Source organism: Dipodomys spectabilis, unplaced genomic scaffold, assembly GCF_019054845.1.
Source record: "Dipodomys spectabilis isolate Male_0828 unplaced genomic scaffold, ASM1905484v1 ptg000075l, whole genome shotgun sequence".
Classification (NCBI taxonomy): Eukaryota; Metazoa; Chordata; class Mammalia; order Rodentia; family Heteromyidae; genus Dipodomys; species Dipodomys spectabilis.
Genome location: NW_024870752.1, coordinates 7531218 through 7556458, shown reverse-complemented (window position 1 = coordinate 7556458; position 25241 = coordinate 7531218).

Genomic DNA, 25241 nt, shown 5'->3' with positions numbered 1-25241 from the left:
ATTGTAGATGTAAAGGGAATTGTTGCATTCCATCACAGACACTTCTGATTCTGACAGGTTTTGCTGACAGTCTGCTGAAAGAGAAAAACAATGTTCTTAGGAACTGGTGAGACCATGTGGAATTTGGCATGCCTGTATGCTTGCTTGTCTGTAGTCAGCTCTATCAGACTTTTTTTTCTTTTCTGCTTTTGCTTTGTCTTGTTTGTTTTAATAAAGCAAACTAGATATCATGTAGAAGTCATTTTAATGAAAAGAAAAGCATATGGCATTTGGTCATTATAAAGCAAGAACATTAGTTATTTGGTAGTAGTGTTCTATAGAATTAAAAGGCATTGATGGGCATAGATCTTTGCATTCATTTATAATTCAGTCATGCAATACCACCATTTTCAAAGAGTACATATTATCACATATCGTTTAACTTATATTAATATTATATATTAACCATTCTATGGCTCTTCTTGCTTTTTAGGTTCTTGCTGATTTGACAATACTGTAATTTAAACTGAGGACAGATATGATTGTACTCACCGAGAACTAAGGATGGTTAACTTTATATCTGTGCATAATGAACGTAAATTAGGCAAAATTCAAATAACTTTTCTTGCATGATACTTTGGGGAAAAGGATACATACAACCACAGTTCAGCAAGATAAATCTTAATTTTGTGTTTTCATCACAGAAAATGAGATGCATTCCTACTTAAAATGGAAAGTGAGAGAAATTTGCATAATTGTTGATAACAGTGTTGGTAAGGTGGGGCTCAGCAGAGCCTGATTTCCAGCCTTCCCTGGGAGGGGCTTGTGTTCAGAGCATACTGCCCAGGTTCCAACGCTTCATGTGACTAGAGGAAGCATCAGCAGACTTGCTGGTGATTGTCTGCAGTGGAGTAATGGATAGAATTTTAGCTGGCTACAGCTTATAGAGTCAGCTTTGTGAGTGATGCAATAGCCTAAAGGGAAATGAATACTTAGCTTTATAGCTGGGCATTTAGAGCAAGACTGGATGAGCTCTGAGACTGATTAGGGCAGTTCAAGAATTAGTTTTTGAATAGAGTCTACTTACTTGGGTACTTTCTCTATATGACATTTTGAAAGCCTTTCTGTTTCAAGGCACCAGCTAAAAGGAGCAGGTTGCATGCATGCCTTTAGGGATGATTAGTCTACCAAGTTCTCTCTCACTGTTTCCTGAGTTTTGCTGGTAGCTCAGATCCATTTAGGTAATAAATGGGATTTGGATTACCTTTGCTTAATATATGATCTTACGTATGCTTACAGTAAAGCTTGGCTGGCACTTTTCTATCCACTGCAGAAATCTTTCAGGACAAACCCATTTTGACTGGGCATTTTATTATCTCAAAGTGCTTGGTTCTGGATTGCAGTTATAGGAAATTTATCATGCCTTTTCTTCTGTATTAGTTAAAATATGAATCTGTTTTGGCACGCATCCTTGGAGTACCTTATTTTTGCCCTTGCTTTGTGCAGAAGAATATTCATTTCTTTTCATAGACTGTTATTGGATCTATGCTTATTTATTTTTCAATCCCATGCAGATTTTATGTAGTCATGGAAATAGTCCTATTCAAGATTTTCTTGATAAAAGAAATAAAATATGCACAGCCACTCATTTCTTACATGTCTATTTTCTGTAACTTTAAATTAAATTTACATTAAATCTCTTTTGAAAATGAATAATTGCCACAGGTGAGCTTATGAAAATCTTGAAAATTAATTAATATCTTGCAAAATACAGTAATAGAAAGGCTTAAGACATTACAGAGAAATGACATTAGTGAACCAACCTATACAGATTTTAGATCGGATGTTACTGAAAATGTGTAGTGTTAGTTTTAGTTAGTGGTATTTGACATGGAAGACAGTGTAAGAGTCTCTTACTACTTTAGTCTCAATGAAGTATTTGTAATTGGCTCACTGAATACAATATTGAATCACAAGCTCTGACACCTGTTCTTACTGTAATTGAGAACACTTCTTTGATTTTGCTACTTTTAGAGTTGCTGACATCATGGCTCTAATATTATTTCTTTCTCATTCATGCTTGAATACCTTACTTTCCAAGAGCTTTGAGTGACTTGTTTTCTTTGAACTTATCCAAGTTTTTTGTTTGGTTGTTTGTTTTCACATGCTCTCCAATCTCCAAGGTGCTTTTAGTCACTACAACAAATAACCAAGATAATCAACTTTTAAAGTTTGTTTATTTTGGCTCACAGGGTTTTTGTTGTTTGTTTGAATTTGGGTTTTGTGGAACTGGGAATTAAACTCAAAGCCTCATTAGCCAAATACTTTACCAACTAACTCACTAACTTTCTTAAGTTAGCTACCACTCTACTCTGGCTTTGACTATTTTGGAATAATGGAATTTATCCTGGTTGTGTCTCTTCCTTGGATGCAATTAGATGAGCAGCTTTGTTTTACCACAAGCTTCACAGTTATGTGCTGCTGTATTGTAGGACCAGAGACAACGGGCCAGCCCCCGACTATGGTTGAAACCTATGAAATTGTGAACTAGAATAAACTTTTCCTGCTTTTAATTCATTACCTCTGTATCTTGATTCAGAGAGTTGGAGCATGTGATAGAACAAAATCTCTTACTGCAGGGCTAGAGAGCAAATGAGATAAGGAGACATTTTCCCACAATTCACTTTGAAAGTACTCTCCCAATGACCTAACATTGTCTCCTACTGGACTCGCACTTCTTAAGCCTGACCTTCCCATTGTGCCCAAACTGGAGACCCAGGTTTTAACAATATGGGACTTCAGATAGGATCCCAGGTGCAGAATGTAGCAGGGCACTATAAAATCAAACAAGTTAGGTAGAATCAGGCATGGTAGCTTATGCTATGACCATAGAACACGTTCGCTAAGAACACTGATAGTAAAACTGTGGTTCTACCAATATTTACAGTCTCTTACTTTTAGCCCAGTATTTCTAAGTAGTTGTTCATAATGAAGAGCATGTAAATAATTATGAGCCATAATCTTGTTAGGAGAATGAGAGGAGGTTTTATTAGATATGTTGAAAAAAATACAAGATAGATTTCCCCTAGACCTTAATTTCCCCTGCTAGGGGCTACACTATGTCAAGCTTATGGTGGATATCTTGGCATGAATCTTCAGTGGTCCCTTCATAATGACTATCTGAAGGCTCTTCCTTGGCTCTGGGCTCAATGATTTGGTTTTGTTTTTTGTTGTTGTTTTTTTTCTGAGTTCAAACCCACCAGGCCCTGGTGCATGCTAGTTAAGCATCTTACCAATACCCCACCCTCTAGGGTTTCTGCTTCCACAGATTTGGTGTGGCATGAAACACTTGTATTTCTATATATTTCCCAGGTAATGATGTTTCTGTTCTCAGTCCTCTCCCTCCCCCACCTCCCGTACTTTAAGAATCACTACATTTGACTCACACTTCTTTCTCAATAAATTTAGACAGCTAGGAGAAGTAGCTAAAGTATATAGAGCACATCAGTACTTTGCAGTAATTACAAAGGGAAGCAAAGATTTGAATTGTGAGTACTTAGCATAATCAACAATTAGCTTTATGTCAGATGATGACATAAAGACAATGTCAGATGGTGATTGCAGACAGAAGTGAAGGAAACATGTGGTGCAAATATTAAGATACTCTGTCCCCACAGCCCAACACTACAAAACTTTCACAGAAAGAAAAGTACTGCTGCTGCCATCATTGCTTTTCTTGCTAATTGGCATCATCCGTTAAATGCTGTAGTTCACAATTTGCTTAATCTTTGTAGATGTAAACTCATTTTAGGAGGTTTCTTCTCTTTCTGATGTCAATATATAAATTGTGGCTGTTTCTGTTTCTTGACAGTTATAAGAAAATATATTTGCAAGCTGAGTTTCATCTTTCTTCCTTTTTTGTAGAGTTGCAAATATAATGAATTATGTCAGAGCCTAAATAAAAGGCCTTTCTTGTCTTTTCTTTCTTTTTGTCCTCCCTCCTTCCCTCCCTCCTTCCCTCCCTCCTACCCTCCCTCCCTCCCTCCCTCCCTTCCTTCCTTCCTTCCTTCCTTCCTTCCTTCCTTCCTTCCTTCCTTCCTTCCTTCCTTCTTCCTTCCTTCTTTCCTTCTTCCTTCCTTCCTTCCTTCTTCTTTTTTTTGGGGAGGGGGGTTAATCTCCTGACCCAATTTAAACACTATCAATGAAGAGATTATTTTATTCAACCAAAAGATTGGAAAAAGGAAAAAAAAACCTATACTTTTGAAGATACATTTTGTTAGTACAAAGAAACTATGGGAACCACCTGACATAATTTTACTTGAAGCATCAGAGAGTAGAAAAGTTATTTCTTTACAAATTTCTTTTAGAAATAGATTGAAAAGCATTCTCAAACAGTGTAGTTAGTTTCTGTCAGATGTTGGACCTTTAGGATTGTCCCAAATACAGAACAATGATCTCCAAAGGCATATTTTAGAAACTAATGAAAGTTCTTACTTCATATTTCTAACCTCTGAGTTGCTTTAGATAGCTCTCTTGTCCCCTCAAGTCTTCCCTTCTGCCCTCCTGCTCTGCGCTCTCAGACTCTTAAAAGGAAAAAAAAGAAAGCTCTTGTTAGCTGTCATTTATGAGGTCTGATCTGCTATTCTTCCTGTCTGACTTTCCTCTTTTATAACCCAAACTTTGACCACATTTCCAGTGTATTTCTTTCCTGCGATTGTGTCATTCCCTCCAGAACATGAGTGGATAAAACATAAGCTTCTTAATTTTGTTTTTAATAAAGCACCTGATTCTCCTTTTAAAGTTAACCAATAAGGGCCAATAAAATTAAAACATGTTGAGCACTTTACAGCCTTCACAAGGCGTAACTTAACTTCTTGTCGCTGTGTCCATGTGAATCAGCTTTGTTTTATCAATGCTCCTTCCGGACTCCCTGATCTATTTGCCCCGCTATTCCCTAATCTGCTGTTTCCTCTGGGAGTCTCTAAAAGGCATTTGCGACCTAGGGCACAATACCAAACCCTTTGTCCTCTTCAAGTAGCTGCCCTTTCTCACCTCTTTTCTTTTCTCTTAATGGTAACCCACTGTGCCTCTATTACTAGTGTGAACAGCTGGCTTTTTGCTGTCACATTTAGCAGGTCATTGTGGGTCACAGCAAATCTTTTTACCGATAAAACTTTATTTAATATCATAAAGAGTATCAGAATTTACCTTAGTGCTAACAAGCCTTCCAAATGTATTTTTTTTTTAAGTAGCTGAACTAAATGCCACCAGGTTTCACCATAATTTGAGTCCCATTGAAAATATATATATACTTTCCTGGCTCTTTCTGTCTCTCCCTCAGCTTTCTAAAAACAAATGGCTAAGTTATACCTTTAAGATTCTCAAGAAATATACTCATTCCTGACTGTGTACATCATTTTTACAATAAAGGTAAATTTTAAAAAGAATCTGTCTCTGTCTCTGTCTTTCTCTCACCCATACACAAATATCCTTGGTACCTATAGTCCTATTACGGATAGAGCTATTGTATGAACTAAAACCTACTCAAGTTTACTTCAACAAACAGGGAGGTTTAATATAAAGGTTTGAATGAATACAGTGAGGTCATATGGGAACTGTCATTAGAAACTGTAAGGTCTGTTCCTGTATGGCTAGCAGACTCCACCCTCCTTGCAGCAAAGTCTCCGCCCAGTTACCTGCATTACCTAGGCAACTGGGACACCTGGAAGAGGTCACATCTGCATCCGCTGAGGTCACATCTGAATTTGATGTGGCCACACCTTTCTCCACCCTTACCCTAGATAAGGCCCAGATGCCCTCTCTCTCTGCTTTTTTCTAGCTCTCTCTCTGCTCTTTTCTAGCTCTTTCTCAGCTCTTTCCTTCTCTTTTTCCCAGCTCCCTTCTCTTTTCTTGCTCTCTCTCTGCTCTTTTCTAGCTCTTTCTCAGGTCTTTCCTTCTCTTCTCTTTCCCAGCTCTCTTCTCTTTCCTAGCTATCTCTTTCCCACCTTTCCCAGACACCCTCTCTCTGTTCTTTTCTAGCTCTTTCTCAGCTCTCTCTTTTTCCCAGCTCTTTCTCTTTCCCAGCTCTTTCCCAGCTCTCTTTCCCAGCTCTCTCTTCTCTTTCCCAGCAGGTCTACTGAATAAACCTATCCCTTACTTGAATACCACATGTGTGGTGCAGTTCTTACTCGGCTACCTCTTTAAAAATCTAACATAAATGGTGCTGTGACTTGGATAAAGGACTTAAAGTCAGGATAGGCAGGATTCCTCTCTGGTTTTTTCCTCTTTTTTCTTTTTTGTTTGTTTTTCCCTTTTTGCTCTGAGGAACACTCATAGTTCTGACGGCCTTTTGTGAACCGGTCTGTCTGCTGTGGATACAGCGCATCGATAACATTGCTGGCCTTCACATCCACGTCCACACCACTTCTCTACTCTGGTGAGTGAAACTACTCTCTACGGCTCTCTGTCACTCAGTCTCTGTCCAGACATGGCACCATGCCAGAGAGCTCCTAGGGCCTTTAGCTGAAAGGCTGGTCACTTCTGGAGCCGAGGACGCTTGGCTTTGGGGGCTTGGCCATTTCTCTCTAGAGGGCTCTGGGGGAAGTCGGGACGTTGCTTCTGCCTGGTCAGCTCTCCTTCACTCACCAGACTGACTCTCCTACACATTTAATGGGGTGCTGCGAATCACGCCTGAGCGGTGAAAACCCTTTGAAATGCCTTCTGCGCTCCCTGGAAAGCCAGAGTGCCTTATTTTTATGCCATTCTCAGATGGAGACAGTTTTCGCCACTGCAATGGTAAATGGTCAGAAGTCTGTTTACTTTGAGGTTCTCTTTGCTCTCTCTCTGCCATTCATGTCCATCTTTCCCTATCTCTCCCTTTCTCTTTTCTACATTTTGGCTTGTGCCCTGAAGAGTTCCACGCAGGCTGGGTCCCGGGGACCCCCTCTAGGTTCCCTCTCAAAGGCTAGCCAAACTAGGCTTGATCTATTTGTTCAGGATTTCTTTGCATTTTTTCAGAAATTTGCCATATTGAGTTCGCCATCTTGGCCACATGGTGGGTTAAGGGTTTGGCCCCATCTGACCTTTAACCTTCCGCCAAGCTTATTACTCCATCTATTCTAAGGTGCCTTGCTAACAAGTTGCTCTTTTCACAGGCCCTGGTAACTGAGGCCCAACTATCTGATGTGCTTTGTTAGCAAAGACGTCTAAACATTGTTGTCAAAATTTTAGGTTTTGAGTTTTGCCTTTTTTTGTTTTGTGCTATGTATTCTGGTACTGACTACATGACTCTATAATATTGGGCATATCTGTGCTAAGATTCTCACATCTAAAAAGTTTTGTCATTCCAGAATATTTGTTGGTCAATTCTTGATATGAACCAGGTAAGCTCTATTTATTCTACTTGATCTCTTTGTTGCTTTAATTGGAAATAATAAGGGGCTTTTGTGGTAAAAATTGCAGTTCAAAGCCAGCCCGGGCCGAAAAATCCCTAAGACTCCATCTCCCAACTAACCTGCAGAGAGCCAGGCTGGAAGCATGGCTCAAGACTCTTATCTCTAACCAGCCAAACACTGAAAGTGCTATTGTAACTCAATGTGGTAGAGCACTAGCCTTGGGCAGAAGTGCTCAGGGACAGTGCCCAGGCCTTGAGTTCAAACCTCCTTGAATACCAACTGGGACAAACCATCCCAGCACTGAGCATCTAGACTCAGCCAGTCTGGGGAAGAAGGGAACATGGAGAGGAGTAAGAGGAGATGATGTCACATCAGCTACTTTGTGCCTGCCCTTTCAAAATTAACCAGAGCTGGGAGGTCAGTAGAAGTAAGAAGCCAGCCCATCCAATGTCTATACCTATCTACCTATTAACTGAACAGGAATTTATATTCTTGCCTTTGTCACCTGACTTCTCTACCTAATCGCCAGATGTCAGAAGTAGCTAGGGACATTTCTACCAACATTTTCAGCCCCAAGTCCTTCCTCTTGCCATTTATTTGCTCTCTAGTATTTTTTTTTCCAGCCCCTCACTGCCTCATGAGACTTCTCCAGACTTCATCTAAGGACTCAAGCCACCAAGGGACAGCTGCTGCTCACTGCCTTCTCTGGGAGGGGACCAAATTCCAGCCTTTTACCCCTATTGTAGATGCCCCTTGTCAGCAGGAAGTAGCCAGAGAGAATCAGTGCCCTATTCCATGATTATTAAAAGGCTGGAATGTAAGGTCCGCTCCTGGATGGCTAGCAGACTCCACCCTCCTCACAGCAAAGTCTCCACCCAGTACCTGCGTTACCTAGGCAACTGGGACACCTGGAAGAGGTCACATCTGCATCTGCTGAGGTCACATCTGAATTTGATGTGGCCACACCTTTCTCCACTCATACCCTAGATAAGGCCTAGTCCAAGCCCAGATGCCCTCTTTCTGCTCTTTTCTAGCTCTTTCTCAGCTCTTTCCTTCTCTTCTCTTTCCCAGCTCTCTTTTTCCTAGCTATCTCTTTCCCACCTTTCCCCATACGCTGTTTTCTAGCTCTCTTGTCCAGCTCTTTCCCAGCTCTCTCATTTGCCCAGCTTTCTTTCTCTTTCCCAGCTCTCTCTCTTTCCCAGCTCTCTCTCTTTCCCAGGCCTTTCCCAGCCGCGTGGAGGGCCAACATGGCCTGGTGCCAGCCAGAACGATGAATAAACCTACCCCTTACCTGAATACCACGTGCGTGGTGCTGTTCTTACTCGCCTACCTCTTTTTAAAAACCTAACAGAAACAAAGTTTCTTTCTGGAATGACAGAAGTTTTGCTATTTATATACTTTGGGCAAAATGATCTTTTTGGTCTTTACTCATGAGTCTAGTCTACTTTGCTCTCCATGATTTTATTCTGGGTTTGCTCTTTCATTTGTCTCTTCACAGTTCACTAGTTCCATGTCTCAGTGTCTCATTGAATAATTTAAAGAGATGGGTAGAATTTTACCACTCATCTATTGTCATTTGTGATGTGGCTGCAGGGTGAATACATACTTTGAACTACAAAATTAAGCTCCACATTTATTTATGTACATAGTTGTTTTTGATTTTTGATTTTTAATTTTTTTATTGTAAAGGGACATACAGAGAAGTTGCAGTTACACAAATCAGGCATTTTGTACATTTGTTTTTCAACAGTGTCACCCTCTCCCTCATTTTTTTTCTGTTTGGACCCTCCTCCCCCAAGATGTACAGTTCATGCCAACATAGTGTCTAGTGAGTGTCACTGCTGAATTAATTCACCCTTTGTCCCACTGTTTCTAGGCTTCCATTTCCTTCCCCAAATCAGATAAACTTACAGAAAAGACAAAGTTATGAAATCAAAAACAGTGACAAAAGAGGAAAAACAGAAAAAAAGAAAAAAACACAAAAAAGGAAATAAAAACTCTCTTGTATATATGCATAAAATTTTGTCAGTATCACCTTTGCTAAAAGGTTGTCAGTTTAGTCCACTTTTAGAAACAAGTTAAACTAAAAATGTGTATGCAAATATTATTGGTTTAAAAACTATCTCAAATGTAGAACCTTGATTATAATACTTTAGAAGTATACATTTTGATATACAACTAAATTTGCATAGACAAATGCAATCTTTCTTTTAACACCTAGAGGCTCGGTTTTAGAGGGAATCTGCATGTTAATATGTAATGACAAAGACTTAAGTTAGAGCAGAACATCTGCCAAACAAAATTCTTATCAATGACTATCACCAACCTCACAAAGAGAAGACAGACTTTGTAGCAGGTGCTTTGCAAGGCAAACTTGAACTACAGCTTCGGCTGACTTGGGAAATGTTTTTGGCACTACAGATGCCATTTTCTATATAAAATTGTTATGCTTTATCTATTAAATTATTTAGTTCCTTCTCCCCCCAAAATTAGCAGAGAATTGAGACATAAGAAAGAGAAAGTGAGAATAAGTACTACAAGGAAACATATTCAAATAATACCATTTTTATTTTTGGTTAGTCATTGGGCTTTTGAACTCTGGGCCTGGGCACTGTCCCTGAGCTCTTCACTCAAGGCAAGTGTTCTACCACTTGAGCCACAGCACCACTTCCCAAAGGAAGCATATTATACTATTATTTTTTCCAGCTTTTTACAAGACACAAACTCAATGAACAGTCTTTAACAGTGCCCTGAAAGAAGTTGACCCTAGACAAACCTGAAATCTTAGAAGTGGATTAGTGTGACAGAAACTTTTCTGAGCCAATTCTTTCCCGAAATCCTCATTTATCTGTCCTTCAGGGTGAAGAACAATCTGTAACTTGTATTTGTAAAAAGATCCTCAAAATTAAATCAAATGAAAATAATTTACATTTATTTGCTAGTGTATCTGGATATCCGTGTTTTATACCTATTCCTTTTAAATTATGGAGTATAAAGTTTTCCCTTTAGAAAGGGAGTTTTGAGTAATGAACAACACCAAAGGTCAAAAAGAACACTGGGAAAGGAAAATGAGGCAGAAAGGGAAGAGATCATGTACCTGGTTCTGAAGGATGAAATGATTGTGCTTGTTAGGAGAATAAATGATTGGACACGAGCTCCTCTTTCTTGAGGTACTGGTGAAAATGCCATCAGCTAAATGGGAAGTGGTGGATGAAAAGTGACACCAGATCAAAAAGAAAGGCCCCCTTTCCTTCCTGACACATATTCATTCTATTGAAAAAAGAAATGTAAGTTTTTTGAACTTTGTATGAAAACCAGTTTTATCTGATATTATATGAGAAGTGTGAACTCAATATGATTTATGAGAAAATAATAAGCTGTAGTATATTTACCAATGTATGTTCTACATTGTTCAATGAATGATTATTCAATGATAATGTTTTGTTTTCTGTTTTCTTTCTGTTTGTTGTTGATTTTTATTTTTGTCTTCAGTAAGCCTTAAGATTCTCCCTCAACTGTTTCTCTTCCTTGGGTAAATATAGACTAGATTATCTCAGTGTCTCTGCTGCTACTGTAAATAATTAAACAAGCAGCATCCATTCATGTACCTAGAATGAGTTCTAGAATATGTTATCAGTGGGTCTTAGTAGAAGACAGCACACATCAAAAAACACTTGATCTACAGCAGAAAAAAAAATGAGCAAGGAGAGTTCTGGGTTCCTGGGGAACAGGTTTGAAAATAGAATATCATCACCAATGTAGTTAATTTCTTCAAGCTGAGTTATTTGGTTCTAAGGACAAATCTTCACATAGTAACCCTTGCCATCTCTAACTAGCTCAGATGTTTCATAGTACTTGATATTTGAAAGGAGACATTTACTTTTGTTTTCTGTCATGGGTCATACATTCTCTGGAACAATTAACTCTGCTTTTGTTGTAACCACAGGCAATACATAAATTAATGTGTTTTAGTGAAAGATTCTTCTTTTGGTAATGTAATTACTTCACCCTTGCTAGACAAGTACTCCACACTTTCAATCCTTTTGCTTTTAGTTTATTTTTTAATAGGCACTCACATTTTTGCCAGGGATAAAAATCCTTCTTAATCAGTCTCCCGAGTGGCTGGATTTATAGAGGTGTGCCACCACACCAGATTTCTTTTGACATATTTTACTGTGTCCAGCTTCAATCCACAATCCTCATATATTTACTTACTGAGTAACTGACATTACAATCCTGTATCACCATGCCTACTTACCAGTTAAAGAGATCAGGTTACTGTTTGCCTCTTAAGATATTTTAGTTTAAAAAATCTTGGCTGGTATAAGTATTGGTGTGCTCTTCTTCTGCCAAGTCATCATGTACCAATCTGAGGGTCTTTGAATGGTGATGAAGAACTGAATTTTCACATTACTCTTTATAATAGTTGTGAATCATGCCACAAAACACTTCTAGTCTATTTCATCTGTACTAGCATTTCCCATGATACTCTTCTTTCTTTTTTCCAATAGCCCTCAGGATTTAGGGTCTGCCCCCTGGGTAATTTCTTCTAGACTATTCCTAACAGTGATGATGTATGATCACTAGTGACCATTTGTATTTTGCTATTATTCCTTCTGCCATTTAGACTAAATTTATTTTCCCCTTTTAAACTCAGTTATCAGTTGCACATTGAATCACTTCTTCATGGTTAGCTTAGTGCTCTGGTCTTATCAGAAAACAATGTAATACTTTTTTTCTGCAAATGCCTTAGTACCCATTATCTTTAGGAAACAAGGGGTTCCATACGATTGATTTTGTAATAACTAGAGCTCATTATTTTAAGCAGCAAGGCTTTGGTTTATTAACAGCATTTTGAATTAAACTGAAAAAATGACACACATTTTGATTATTTCAAGCAGTCTGCTAACCAGAACTATACATTTTTTAGTGCCTTACGTTTATGAAATCAACAGCTGTGAGCACTGTGAACTGTAATTCAGTTATAATATTGGGCAATGGAAGATAAGCCATTTAGGGTTTTTTTTTTTTTTTAACTAATTGACTCAAGACCTACTTTCAGTCTGGCATGTTTTCTGCCATTTAGATTGTTTCTCTTTTCAATTCTCTGTGGGACTCTGCCCAACTTTAGATGTATGGAAAATTACTGTACAAGATAGCTAAATAATGCCTACATTTACTCATCATTTTGTGACTTTCACTCAAACTCTCTGTGAGATGGTCAAAGTAAACAATGTGAGAGTTATTTCCCGAGTTTTCAAGAAAGTGGACAAACTGCTTCCTTTGCTTCAAAAGAAACCTTGCCACACTATTATCCATATAGACCTTGGAATTAGCCATTGTGCCAACAGAACTCGTGTTTTAGGTGGCTTTAGATAACCTTTTAACCATCTCAATGACAGTAATATTATCATTTCAGCAAGAAAAATGTCAGTGTATGGGCTGGGAAGGTGGCTTAGTGGTAGAGCGCTTGCCTTGCATGACTGAGGCCCTGGGTTCGATTCCCCAGCACCACATAAGCAAAAAGAAGAAAAGCTGGAAGTGGCGCTGTGGCTCAAGTGGTAGAGCTCTAGCCTTGAGCTGAAGAGCTGAGGGACAGCGCCAGGCCCAGAGTTCAGGACCCCATGACAGGACCTCCCCCCCCCCAAAAAAAAGAAAAATGTCAGTGCCACCACTGGCCTTGGCTTCTCCATCTGGTGTAGATTTTCTACAGCTAGTGGAAGAGCCTGGGTGCAACAAAATACATGTTCAGAGAGGCATAAGCAGACAATCGGAAGGAACAGCAGAACCTGCCGAGCAACTGCTAGTATGGAACTTTGAAGGTTTGGAGACTGGAGATGGAAGTGTTGAAAGTATATAGAGAGAATAAGCAGGATAGATGGCATTGTGGAAGAGGAAGATGGTCCTGTCCCCTGGAGAATGTGTGAATCAGACATGCTGAGCTCCCAGGGAAATTTGTTGGAGGCCCCACTTAATGTGTAAATATTGCAATGGGAAAGACTTGGTTAATCCATGGCATTGCAGCTTTGCTTTTACTATCTGACTGGTGACTTCTAAATGGTTTTGACAAGCAATGATCAAATCTGCAGAAAGGGTTAAGCAATTTCACTCCAAGCACTTTTAATGAAGGTTAAATGAGTGTGCACTTGTGGCTAAGTTACTTGTGATTTCCACCACCTGTGTAGTTCAGGTGTGAATGTACTTCCTTCCCTAACATAGGCTTCCTTATCTGTCCTAGAAAAAGACTAGAGAGAGGTTCATGACTGCTCGTGCCTACTGGGAAGTCTGGAAGATTTTTCTTTCATGTATTTCCAAAGTGGTGCATTTGAGAGTTGACTCTCACTGTGGATACATGAACATATGAGAATATACTTAGTTACCCACTGAGGACACCAATGTGCTTCAGTTTGTTTGAATGTCCCTAAAACATTCGTGTTGAAATTTAACTGCTGTGGTAACTGAAGTATCCCGTTTTCGGGTGCCCCCTCACAGATCACCAGATACCACATCAATGCAAACAGCAGAGTCCTTTACTGCAAGCTCGAGCTTGGTCCTCCGCACTCGGTAAACGGTGACGCTAAGAGGCCCTGAGCATACAGTCAGCGCAGTTTTTTTTTTTTTTTTTTATAGTATTGAACAAACAACTTTAAGGAACTTTTACATAAGAAATACATGATTGGTTAACATTTAAAGCAAGCTAAGGTGGGCAAATATGATTGGTTGACCTTTACAAAAAAATATCTTTGGTCCATAGCTTGACCACAAACGGTAAGTCACACCTGGACCCACAGTATGCATGGCATGTGTCACCCTGGGCTCTGAAGAACCCGTTGGTCTGAACATTATACCGTTTTAACTGAAACTCTTAGCTCATGGTCACTCAGAGGCAAAGTCACTTGGGGGCTAACACCTGCCTTAAGCAAATGCCATCTATGGCTCCAAGAATTGTGCATTTGTTTCTGTCATAAATTCCTGACATTGGGGCTAAAGTGGGCCAAGAGTTAAGTCGCAGAACTGAGATGAGGTCTTAAGTAAAATGGAATTGCTTAGGTTTTTCAGTATCAGCATTAGGCAATGGAATCTTCAAGATGTGTCAAGTTATGAAAGTTCTGTTTTCATTAATGGATCAATGCCTTTATTGAAGTGGATTCTTTCTCTCAGAAGTAGTTTCGTTCTCAACAGAATGAGCTTGGTATAATTTTCTTTTACCCTTCTCCCAGATCTTTGCTTACTCTTCTGCCATGTTATTACATAGCACATACCCTCTTATGAGATGCAACCCCATTGACCTGGGGAACTATAGGCCAAATAAATGTCTGCTAATTATAATTTTCCCAGGCCATGGTATTCTCTTACAGCAGCAGAAAATAGAATTGAGAAACCCAGAAATCTTTTGTACTATTTAAAATTTTTCACAGTTTATCCCCAAAGTACAAAGAAAAAAGATTGCAAAGCTGTCCATGAAAATGATTTTCTTCAGTTTCCAAAAAGAAAAAAAAAAGTAAGCATATCTTTACTGTCTATGGTGACTCCACATTTCCCATCTAAAAGTTCTCAGAACAAATCAGGGAGGGATGAGGAGAAGGGTTTCCCCTGTGAACCCTGCCAGCCACACTCAGAGATAGATGACCCCTGACAATCTGGTCTCGACCACTCCTCCAACCATTATTGTTTGCAGTCTGTCTGTTTCTGCTTTCACATTTTCAGAAAGTAAAGAGCAGAATTGTTGGACACATTCACCCATAATATGCCAAGAATAAAACTCATTAACATAGATAGTGAGCTAAATCTATATTGAGGAGAAAAAGAAATATTTTCTAAATTGTTTCATATGCTCAAGAAATTAGTCTTTCTCTGTCAACAGGCATCTTATTTCTTATGCAGAATACTGTTTAGTTCTTTCTCTAATTACAAGGGGTATTCTTCTGAGCCTTCTGGGAATTAGACAGGAAACAGGTATCGTTTTACAACTGTAACTTTAGTTTTTAGAATGAAAGTTTGAATTATTTTTGGTAGGAAGGACCCAATTATACCTTTTGTCAAGGGCCATTGTTATGTTGCATGTCTGTCTGGGAGAAAGGGAAGTAGAAGCATTAACTCTTTCATTTACAAATGTTTGCTCACTTCCTTTTACTTTTTTTTTTTTGTCAGTCCTGTGGCCTGGGCAATGTCCCTCAGCTCTTCAGTTCAAGGCTAGTGCTCTACCACTTGAGCCACAGCACGACTTCCTGCTTTTTCTCCTTATGTGGTGCTGAGGAATCGAACCCAGGGCCTCATGCATGCAAGGCAAGCGCTCTACCACTGAGCCACCTTCCCAGCCCTCCTTTTACTTTTGAAGGAAATGACACGAACTCTGGCTAAAATAGAGGTACTAAGGGAGGTCTTAAGAAAGAAGTTGTCAAATTTTTTCTTGTAGAAAAAGAAAGGGGTACGGAGGGAAGAGATGTAGTAAATGCTGGGGCCAGGTGGTCTCTGCCGTAATAACTCAACTGTGTCATTATGCATAAAACAACCGCAGACAATATGTAAATGAATGTTAAGGCTAAAACTTAATGTAATTATTTACAACAGGCATAAGGCAAATTGAGCCTCTTGGCTCTTCTTTTCCTAGGATTCCTGTAAAGGTATTGCTGTCCCTTTTAATCAATAAAGTACTCTGAATATGTTGTATTGATTGAGTCTGTTCAGAGGATTTCTCTTATTATCTTATTTTAGATAAGACATGATAGTATATAACAAATGTTTGGGAAGATAAGAAAGAATCTTTTTTTTTTTTTTGGGGTCCGGTTGTGGGCTTGAACTCTGGGCCTGGGCGCTGCCCCTCAGCTCTTCAGCTCAAGGCTAGCACTCTACCACTTGAGCCACAGTGCCACTTCTGGATTTTTCCTTTTTGCTTATGTGGTGCTGAGGAATCGAACCCAGGGCTTCATGCATGGAAGGCAAGTGCTCTATCACTGAGCCACCTTCCCAGCCCAAGAAAGAATCTTAAACTACAGAAACAACAACAACAGTAAAAGAAATCAAAGTAGTGATTATACCTGGATATTTTTCTTTGTATAATATCCTAGCCTCGGCATCCTGACAATTAGGGGATTTTTGTCAATATCTTAAAACTTTGCTTGTATTCATATCACTTCTATCGTATCACATAGGCTAATGAATGGTGTGTTGGAGATAATGCATTCATTGATGAACTGCATTGTAAAAGAAGGTATGTATTATTATCAAGAAGATAGTGAGGGGTGTGTGTGTGTGTGATTTTATTTAACTGTTCTACTCTCTGGGGCTCCAAGCTCCTTCTACCCTGTTTTCTACCTGTATATCTCTCCATGGTGCTGAAAGCCCCAGAGCACCCTTATGCTGGGTTTAAAGAGAATGCTGAGCTAGAGTAGCATCAGGTTAAAATTCTCTCAACCCAGAGAGGACTTGTAAAAGATTCTCTCAGATACCCTGACATTACCAATGAGAACATAAAAATGTAATGGGAAGGCATGTCATAAAATAAACAAGAACATTTTCTTATCTTTGAAGAATCTGTTAGAACACTCAAGGAAATGTCAAGTGAGTCTGCACCTGTATCATACATACTCCAAAGGATTTACCAGTCCTCAAATGAGTTTGGTCACTTCTCAAATGTAATATGAGGAATGGAATAGAATTGTTTATGAAGAATTACAAAATTTTCATCAATTCTGGATCAAAGACCATCTGTACTTAATGAAACATTTACATATCTATTTGGATAGAAATTTCAACTTCTACCCAATCTTCAAGATCCTTTCTAAAGGAAGTTGATATTTTTCTCTAAACTTTTCAGTACTCAGAAACATTCCATTTCAATGGATTTCTTGTTTGCTTCTGTAGGGAATAAAATGACCAACCTGCACAAAGTATTCTAATACTATCTCATTCAAATATATATATGAATATTTGTTTATTCATATGTAAATATAGGAACATTTACCGTTTAGGTTTCTTTAACTTTACTAACATTCTTTTAAAGTTTTTGGAAGGGAGCATTTTATTTAAATTCAATTTCTTTGTTTGTAAGATTAAGTATAATTTCATAAATTCCTTGACAATTTATATTTGCTTTTCTGAGAATACCTTTTTAGTATTATCTTATTTCCTCTTGCAAATAAAAGATCCTTATAATCATAATAATATGAGCAGCAAGACAAAAATAATTAATACAAAGAAATTGTTATAGCTAATTCCTTCACTAGCCTTTGTTCACAAAATAATTGAATTTCCTTGCAATCTTATAAAAAAGGAAAAAAAATGACTTCCAAAGAATTAACTATTTCATGTTTATTTTATACTTTAGCTATTTATGTATCTTGCTTTAAAAAAACAAAAACAAATCATTGCCAAATTTTGAGCAATATCTAACTTTGCATAACTGTAATCTATTGTCATGTAACAACTTTATTGTTCAGACAAATGAAATAGTATGAGTAAAAAATACTACACTAATTAAAACAAATCAGACTTGAAATATAAACATGGCAAAATGTCATACAAATATGCTTTTTTAAGATTCTTTTTCAGTGCTCACGGATTTTAATCCGATTATTCCATGAAAATGTGTCAATTTTATTTAGTCAGTGAGTGGACAGTTCACCTTAATATGGGGAGAAGAATTATATTGCATAACACTTCTATAACTCAGCTGTACTACAGTGACTCATCTTTTTTAGTATTATATCTTTAAACACATAGGAAATGTTTTGCATTCTCTAAGAACATTGCCTGATACACATCTACTCTTCTTTGATGTTTTTATGATGCAGATTCACTCTTCTGGAATAGGTGCAACCCTTGAAAAAGACATCTAGGCTCTTGGTCAGTGTTTTTTGAATGATGTCCTTCCTTCCTATGGGTTTGTCTTCAAAGTAATGACTGAGGCTGGACATCACTGTGAAGAGGTCAAACGAAGCCAGTCAGAATTCCATGCCTCGTAAGTGAAATGTGTAGCTCGATTCTGTCTCATGATGACATAACAAGGTCAATGTCAGTGTTCATGAGCAGATCCAGCCAAGGATGACCTCACAGACTTAAAGGACAAAGAAGATATGAGCAGATTTCCTCAGGCATCCATTGTAGAGCTGAACTTGACTGTTCCCATAAATGAACTACTTCTCACCTGGAACAAAATAGAATGGCAGATTTCAGTATGTTTTCTTTTATCTACCTTGTGGCTCAGCAATACCAGGACTTAGTGAAAATCGACAGTAACTGTTTCCTCACGGTTGTTTTAACACAAAATTCACATGTGATGTAATGTTATTTATATGACTTGAACCTTCCTTTCCTTGTAGAATGAGTGACCTGAAAATATGTGGAAGTCATCACCTGTAACATGATCAGAAATCATGTCAACACTCAACTTTTCCAGGGTGCCTTATCCAAGACTTGGAATAATAACCAAGGATCTTACAACCCTAAATAGAGACCATAACACACAAAAACAGAGAGACAAAAGAGAGCTAGATCAGCTGGGCACCGGTGGCACATGCCTGTAATCCTAACTACTCAGGAGGCTGAGATCTGAGGATCACGGTTCAAAGCCAGCCCAAGCAGGAAAGTCCTTGAGACTCTTCTCTCCAATAAACCACTAGAAAACCAGAAGTGGTGCTGTGGCTCAAGTGGTAGAATGCTTGTCTTGAACTGAAGAGCTCAGGGACAGTTTCCAGGCCCAGAGTTCAAGCCCCATGTCTGACAAAAACAAACAAACAAACAGAGCTAGATCATGCAACTGCTGGGAAGTTCCTTAATAACAACTTAGGCCTATGGGGAAGCAACCCAGTAACTATTAGCAACTTCCTCCATCCTTAATGTTCTATGGGTCTTATTGCTGTTTTTCCCTTTTTGAAGTAGATTTTTGGACTCGGTAGTATATAGCTGAGGCAGAAATGTGAGGTCTTGGGAGAAGTCTGAAAGAACTATTGGAAACAATATTAAACATTTCACCTTTTCAGTAACTATTTACCAAGGTGGTGGAAGTACCTTAAGCCCAAATCTTGGGCCTCACTGATAAAGTCTTCCTCATCTCTCTCCTTTTACTTTCAGAATTTCACTATGATGGTTCTGTGCTGATTCTTGAGACATTACCTCCTCTTCTCTTTAATGGGGAGTCAAGGGCAGCCCTGGCTAATGGCCTCACATCATAGAAAGATAGGGCTGCCAGAGGTTGTTGCTAAGCCTCCAGTGGCTTATGCTATCTGACTTTCCTTGGTTTGTGGGGACATCTTTACAATTTTCTTTTCTATCAGTTGGAACAAATTTGCCCCTCTCTTTTCCTAATAACTCAATTTAGAAAAAAAGAATAAGTTAGGTGAACACCAGAGAAACCTTCAATAATTGTGAGTCATATGACCAACTCTACATCCACCATGGTTGACTTGCAGAGACTATGATGGGACATAGGGGTGGGAAGTGTCAGTTGCCTACAGCGCACTTCCTGATTGGAAGGAAGAAAAGCAGCTCAGCAAAGCATAGCCTACTCCGTTATGTAGATTAGGCCATGGATATCAGTCAGAAACATTTGCACAGGAGATTTGTGCAAATACTAAATGTTGCTTTACTTTATTGGAGATACTGCAGATGCCAAATGTCATAAATAAATCTATCAAAATGGTGTAATAGTGGAAGTGGACATGCTGGACTTTTGCATTTATGACCACTGTTGCCTTTGGCGACAGTGTCTTAAATGTCTGTGTCCTATGGGTTTCTATATGTGGAGTGAGCATAAATTACTACATTATAGTTTTATCTGAAAGGCTGGGAAGCAGAAACATTGTGCATAGTGCCTCTGGGGGCTGGTGCTCAGCGAGCACTCAGATGGTGGTAAGGCTGTTGTTATTTGTTGTCACTGCAGAATTTTGCATTGAAAGCACTTTTTTTTTTTTTTTTTTGAGATTTCTCTTATAGCAATTGCATTCCATCTGAACACTTGGCGGAAACTGTAATCGTTCATTTTTTCACCTTGCAGCACAAAGGAAAATGTGGCACAATATACAAAATAAGCATTTCTCTTGTATCTTTTGCTTTTTTTTTTTTTCCCTCTCCAGATATCTTCTTCTTGCTTCCTCTCTGTTCTCCTGCTTTCTTCTCTGTTTTAGTGTTTTGCTTGTTCTGTCTTTTATCTTTGATGGCATTGGCTTTGTCCACACACTTGGGTGTTCTTTAACTTCTGGACACATATCATTGCATGACTTAATGCCCATTATGTTTTTAATGTCAGGGTCTGATCACAGACAAATTACTTCCTCTGAATGTGAGAGGAAATTGGTGGAAATTACATGGAAAAGAGTTGTGTGTTAAATTTAACTGTTTCCACAAGTCATACTGATAGATTTCTTTAGACAGAGTTCATGGCTGGGAGTCTCAAGAATGAAAAATTTACATGTGTTCTGTAAAATCTGGCCTTTGTGAAAAAAGGAGAGATTCAAAACCTAAATTCTTCAGGTTCTTTGTGTGTGTGTGTGTGTGTGTGTGTGTGTGTGTGTGTATGTGCTCATGATAATGACAGACAAAATGTGGATGTACATGTGGTGTGTGTATTTGTGATGACAGACCAAATCCAATTGTGCCTCTTCACATTTGGATTGTCTTAGCTTATTTCTAAAGCATCTCTTTTTTTTTTACAATAAGCAGTAAGTGTTATGGAAATGCCAACTTATCTTAACAATTAGGAAATTTGTTTTTCTCATAATGTTACTTGCACCATATAATCAAGTTTACTTTCTGATGTATACATTGGAGTACAAGGCAGTATGTGGGAACAAAGCCAACATAAATGCCATTTACTTGATGTAACATAAATATGTGTAAGACTAAGTATAGCTTTTTTTCTCATTAAACATCAGCATAATTTCACCTCATTGACAAATATGTACCAAACTCAGTTTCAAAATCCACTCAGCAGTTAATTATTCTTGATATTCTTTTGATTTAGTATCTCATTTTTGCAGTTCTTCGATGATTTTTTTTCTGTGCATTGACAATTGGGCTATTATTTTCCAACTGGAAACTCTCTTTCTTAGTAGGCATTTATATAATTCTCTCAGCAGAGTAACTTGCTAAGTGCTTTTTTGATGCTGGTGATGCTGGTATAAAAATAGCCCATATTATGTAACTGAGTGTGTTTGACAGTGATTTATGCATTTGTAACACCTCAAGACATTGCTATTAACAAGTGTCATACATGTCAAAACATAAAAGGTAATTACTTGGTGGAAAGACTTGTTACTCAGGTAACTCTTTAGCAGCATATGTTACTTCCAGAAGAAATGAAATCGTATGCCACCACCAATGAGAGCACTTCTTACACTCATCAACGCATAATCTTAATCTTAATGAGGTCCCAATCACATTTGGCTGTCAAAGGCTTTTAAACATCCCCAATGTCTGTTACTTGCTTCCATTAATTAGCATGTATATTTTCAGGAGCCTAAAATAGACATAATATTAAGCAAAAGATTCCGAGATACATTCTTGACATCCTTTTCCGTTCTTAAACTATTCATAGGCTACAGCAGCTTAAGATTAAGTTGAAAAACCTTCTCTATTCTGATAAAGAACACATGTGCTGCACCTCCGCTGACTTTACAAGGTATCCTTGTTAATATTTTCTTTTTAAAAAGGCCATGTAAGGTATTTTTTTTAAGGTCACTATTGCCTGGCACCAGCAGCTCATGCCTGTAATCCTACCTACTCAGGAGGCTGAGCTCTGAGGATTGCGGTTCAAAGCCAGCCTGACAGGAAAGTCCACAAGACTCTTATTTCCAATAAGCCACCAGAAAATTGGAAGTGGTGCTGTGGCTCAAGTGGTGGAGCTATAGCTTTGAACTGAAGAGCTTAGAGCCAGTGCCCAGGTCCAGAGTTCAAGCCCCATGACCGACAGAATAAAAAAAAGGTCACAGATGTAAAAATACTGTAGATGCATTTTTCAGTACATTGGGGTAGACCTGGTGAAAGTGAAAAGATTCACATTAGTGTTGATGAAATGGATTACTTCTCTGGGAGAAGCCTCATAGTTAAGAACCAGGCTTAGGAGTATAGAGACAGTGAATAAATTATCTAGTAGAATTCTAGGTGATTTAATCACCATTTGGTAAACAGTCCTAGTCAAAGAGTATACTTCCATGTGATTTTTCCAGAGAAAAACAAGTCACCTTGAAACAGCTCATAGTTTAGAAGTCTGACTCAGAGCCTTTATGGTCCAGTGACATATTTCTCTCTAAGTTTGCTAAGCAAAAGGCATGTGGTGAGTTTGTGTTGGAAACATGTCACCATGGGCCATGTTTCACTGGTGTTTGCAATAGCTCATCCATGTAATATGTCTTCATTTTTGGGAGCATTTTAATATATATTTTTATTTTAAAGATACTGTACAGAGGTGTTACAGTTACATGAGCAAGGTAATGAGTACATTTCCTATCAAGCATTGTTACACCCTCGTTTGTTTTTCCCTTAGCTTCAGTCCATTCCCTCCCCAACTCCCCAACTCCTCCTTTCCCGCCCCCCCCCCCCCCCGAAGTTGTAAAATTCATTTTCAATATAGTGTCTTAGCTGAGCGCCTGTGGCTCACGCCTGTAATCCTAGCTACTCAGGAGGCTGAGATCTGAGGATTGCGGTTGAAAACCAGCCTGGGCAGGAAAGCCCTTGAGACTCTTATCTCCAATAAACCACTAGAAAACAGGAAGTGGAGCTGTGGTTCAAGCCGTAGAGTGCTTGCCTTGTGCTGAAGAGCGCAGGGACAGCTCCTAGGCCCAGAGTTCAAGCCCCACGACCGATAAAAAAAAAAAAAAATCAATAAATAAAATAGTGTCTTGTACATCTCATCAAATACAGTGAAAACAGGGGCTATACCATGGGGGAAGAACATACAAAAGAAACCAAAAAAATCACATAGCACATTAAAAACAACAGCAACAAAGATAATACCTCTTGTGTCCCTATCTTGGGGTTCATTTCGCTTAGCATCAGCTAATATAGCCATATGTACATAGCTTTTGACTTTTTCCGCTTGTCTGATAAGATTATCCTAGATATATACTAGTTATTGCAAATAAGGGAAACCATAGACTTTGTTTCTTTGGGCCTGGTTTACCTCACAATATAATTTTTTCTAAGTCTTTCCATTTCCTAACGAATGGGGCAAAGTCATTCTTTCTGATGGAAGCATAGAATTCCATTATCTATCTATCTATCTATCTATCTATCTATCTATCTATCTATCTATCTATCTATCTATCTATCTATCTATCTATCTATCTATCTATCTATCTATCTACCTACCTACCTATCTATCTATCTATCTATCTATCTATCTATCTATCTATCTATCTATCTATCTATATCTATCTGTCTGTCTGTCTGTCTGTCTGTCTATATAACTTTTTCTTGATCCATTTATCTACTGCGGGTATCTGGGTTGGCTCCATATCTTAGCTATGGTGAATAATGCTGTGATAAACATAGTTGTGCTGGTAGCTTTAGTATGGTCTTGTTTATGATCATTTGGGTAAATGCCCAGAAGTAGGATTGCTGGGTCATAGTGGAGACTGTGGCAACTCACACAGCTTCATCTGAGCCATAAAGGTGTTGAAATTTTAGAGACATGCTTGTCTTTATTGGAAACAAACAGCAGTGTTTCTGTGACATGCTTTCAAATGCCTGCTAAATATTCCCCTGTATAGTATATTTCAATAGTCCTATATAGTACTCCACATAAATCATGATGGTCAGTGTTATATTAAAATCTTCTACCACAGTTTTACATAATAATATATTTCATGTAGAAACTAGTCTTTATACAATCATGTAAAAAGATATTACTTGTTGGTAGTGATAATTTTATCTATAAAACAGCTTTGTTTGTAACTCTAAACAATGAACAAGTTCCCAACTATGCATAGCTTGGAAACAGAAATCATTTCAGGATCTATTACTTCTTAGTACAGAGAAATAATTATTTTATAAAATATAATAATATTTTGCTACAGTTATATCTGTATATGAGTGTGTCCAACTTCAGTTCCCAAAACAAAATAGACCACAACATGGTGCAAATTTGTTTTTATTTCAAAATTTAAAAGTCACTGTGTTATGCTGATTTTGATGTGCTTACATGTTAATATTTTTAAAAGTTTTATTGATACATTTAAATCTATTAGAGGAGCAGAAATTAGAATAATCTTGATAAGTGAAATAGATGAAATCACTTCAAATGCTATATTGCGTTGGACATAAAACAAAAGCCAGGACCATCTCATATTTCTACCTACTAACTTAGACATAATTCTGTTAGAACCTCTAATCACAAAGCATTCTTTACCTCTGCTTAAAGAAATATTTTCCCAATGATGAAAATGTAAATAATAGATCAAATATCTGGAATTGATCCCACTACTGCCTTGATATCCAGTTGTTTGTGCAATCATCTAGAGCTCTATTTGGAGTTCTGTCTAAATAATGCTTTATAAGATATTTCTAAAGCACAAAATTCAAAATAAGGACTCACACATATTGTCTCTTACAAAGTGACTGTAGAAAATATAATAATACTTTATAAAATGGATATTTCCCAGTACCAAGAAGTGATATGTAAGATTTAGCAATTGCCATTTTAGGTTACCAAAGACAATATATTTTTTTCAAATGTATTTCATGGAAATAAGCTGCCAGCATTTCAGATGGTTACAATGACATTATAACAATAGCAATCTTGAATAGAGAGGCCAATAGCATAAACTTACTTGAAAGTATACAGATAGTCTGGCTAATAGGTCTTATTTGCCTTAACAGAGGTGTTTTTAAGGTAGTATGAATGCCCCTAAGAATAATCAATGTTTGTAATAC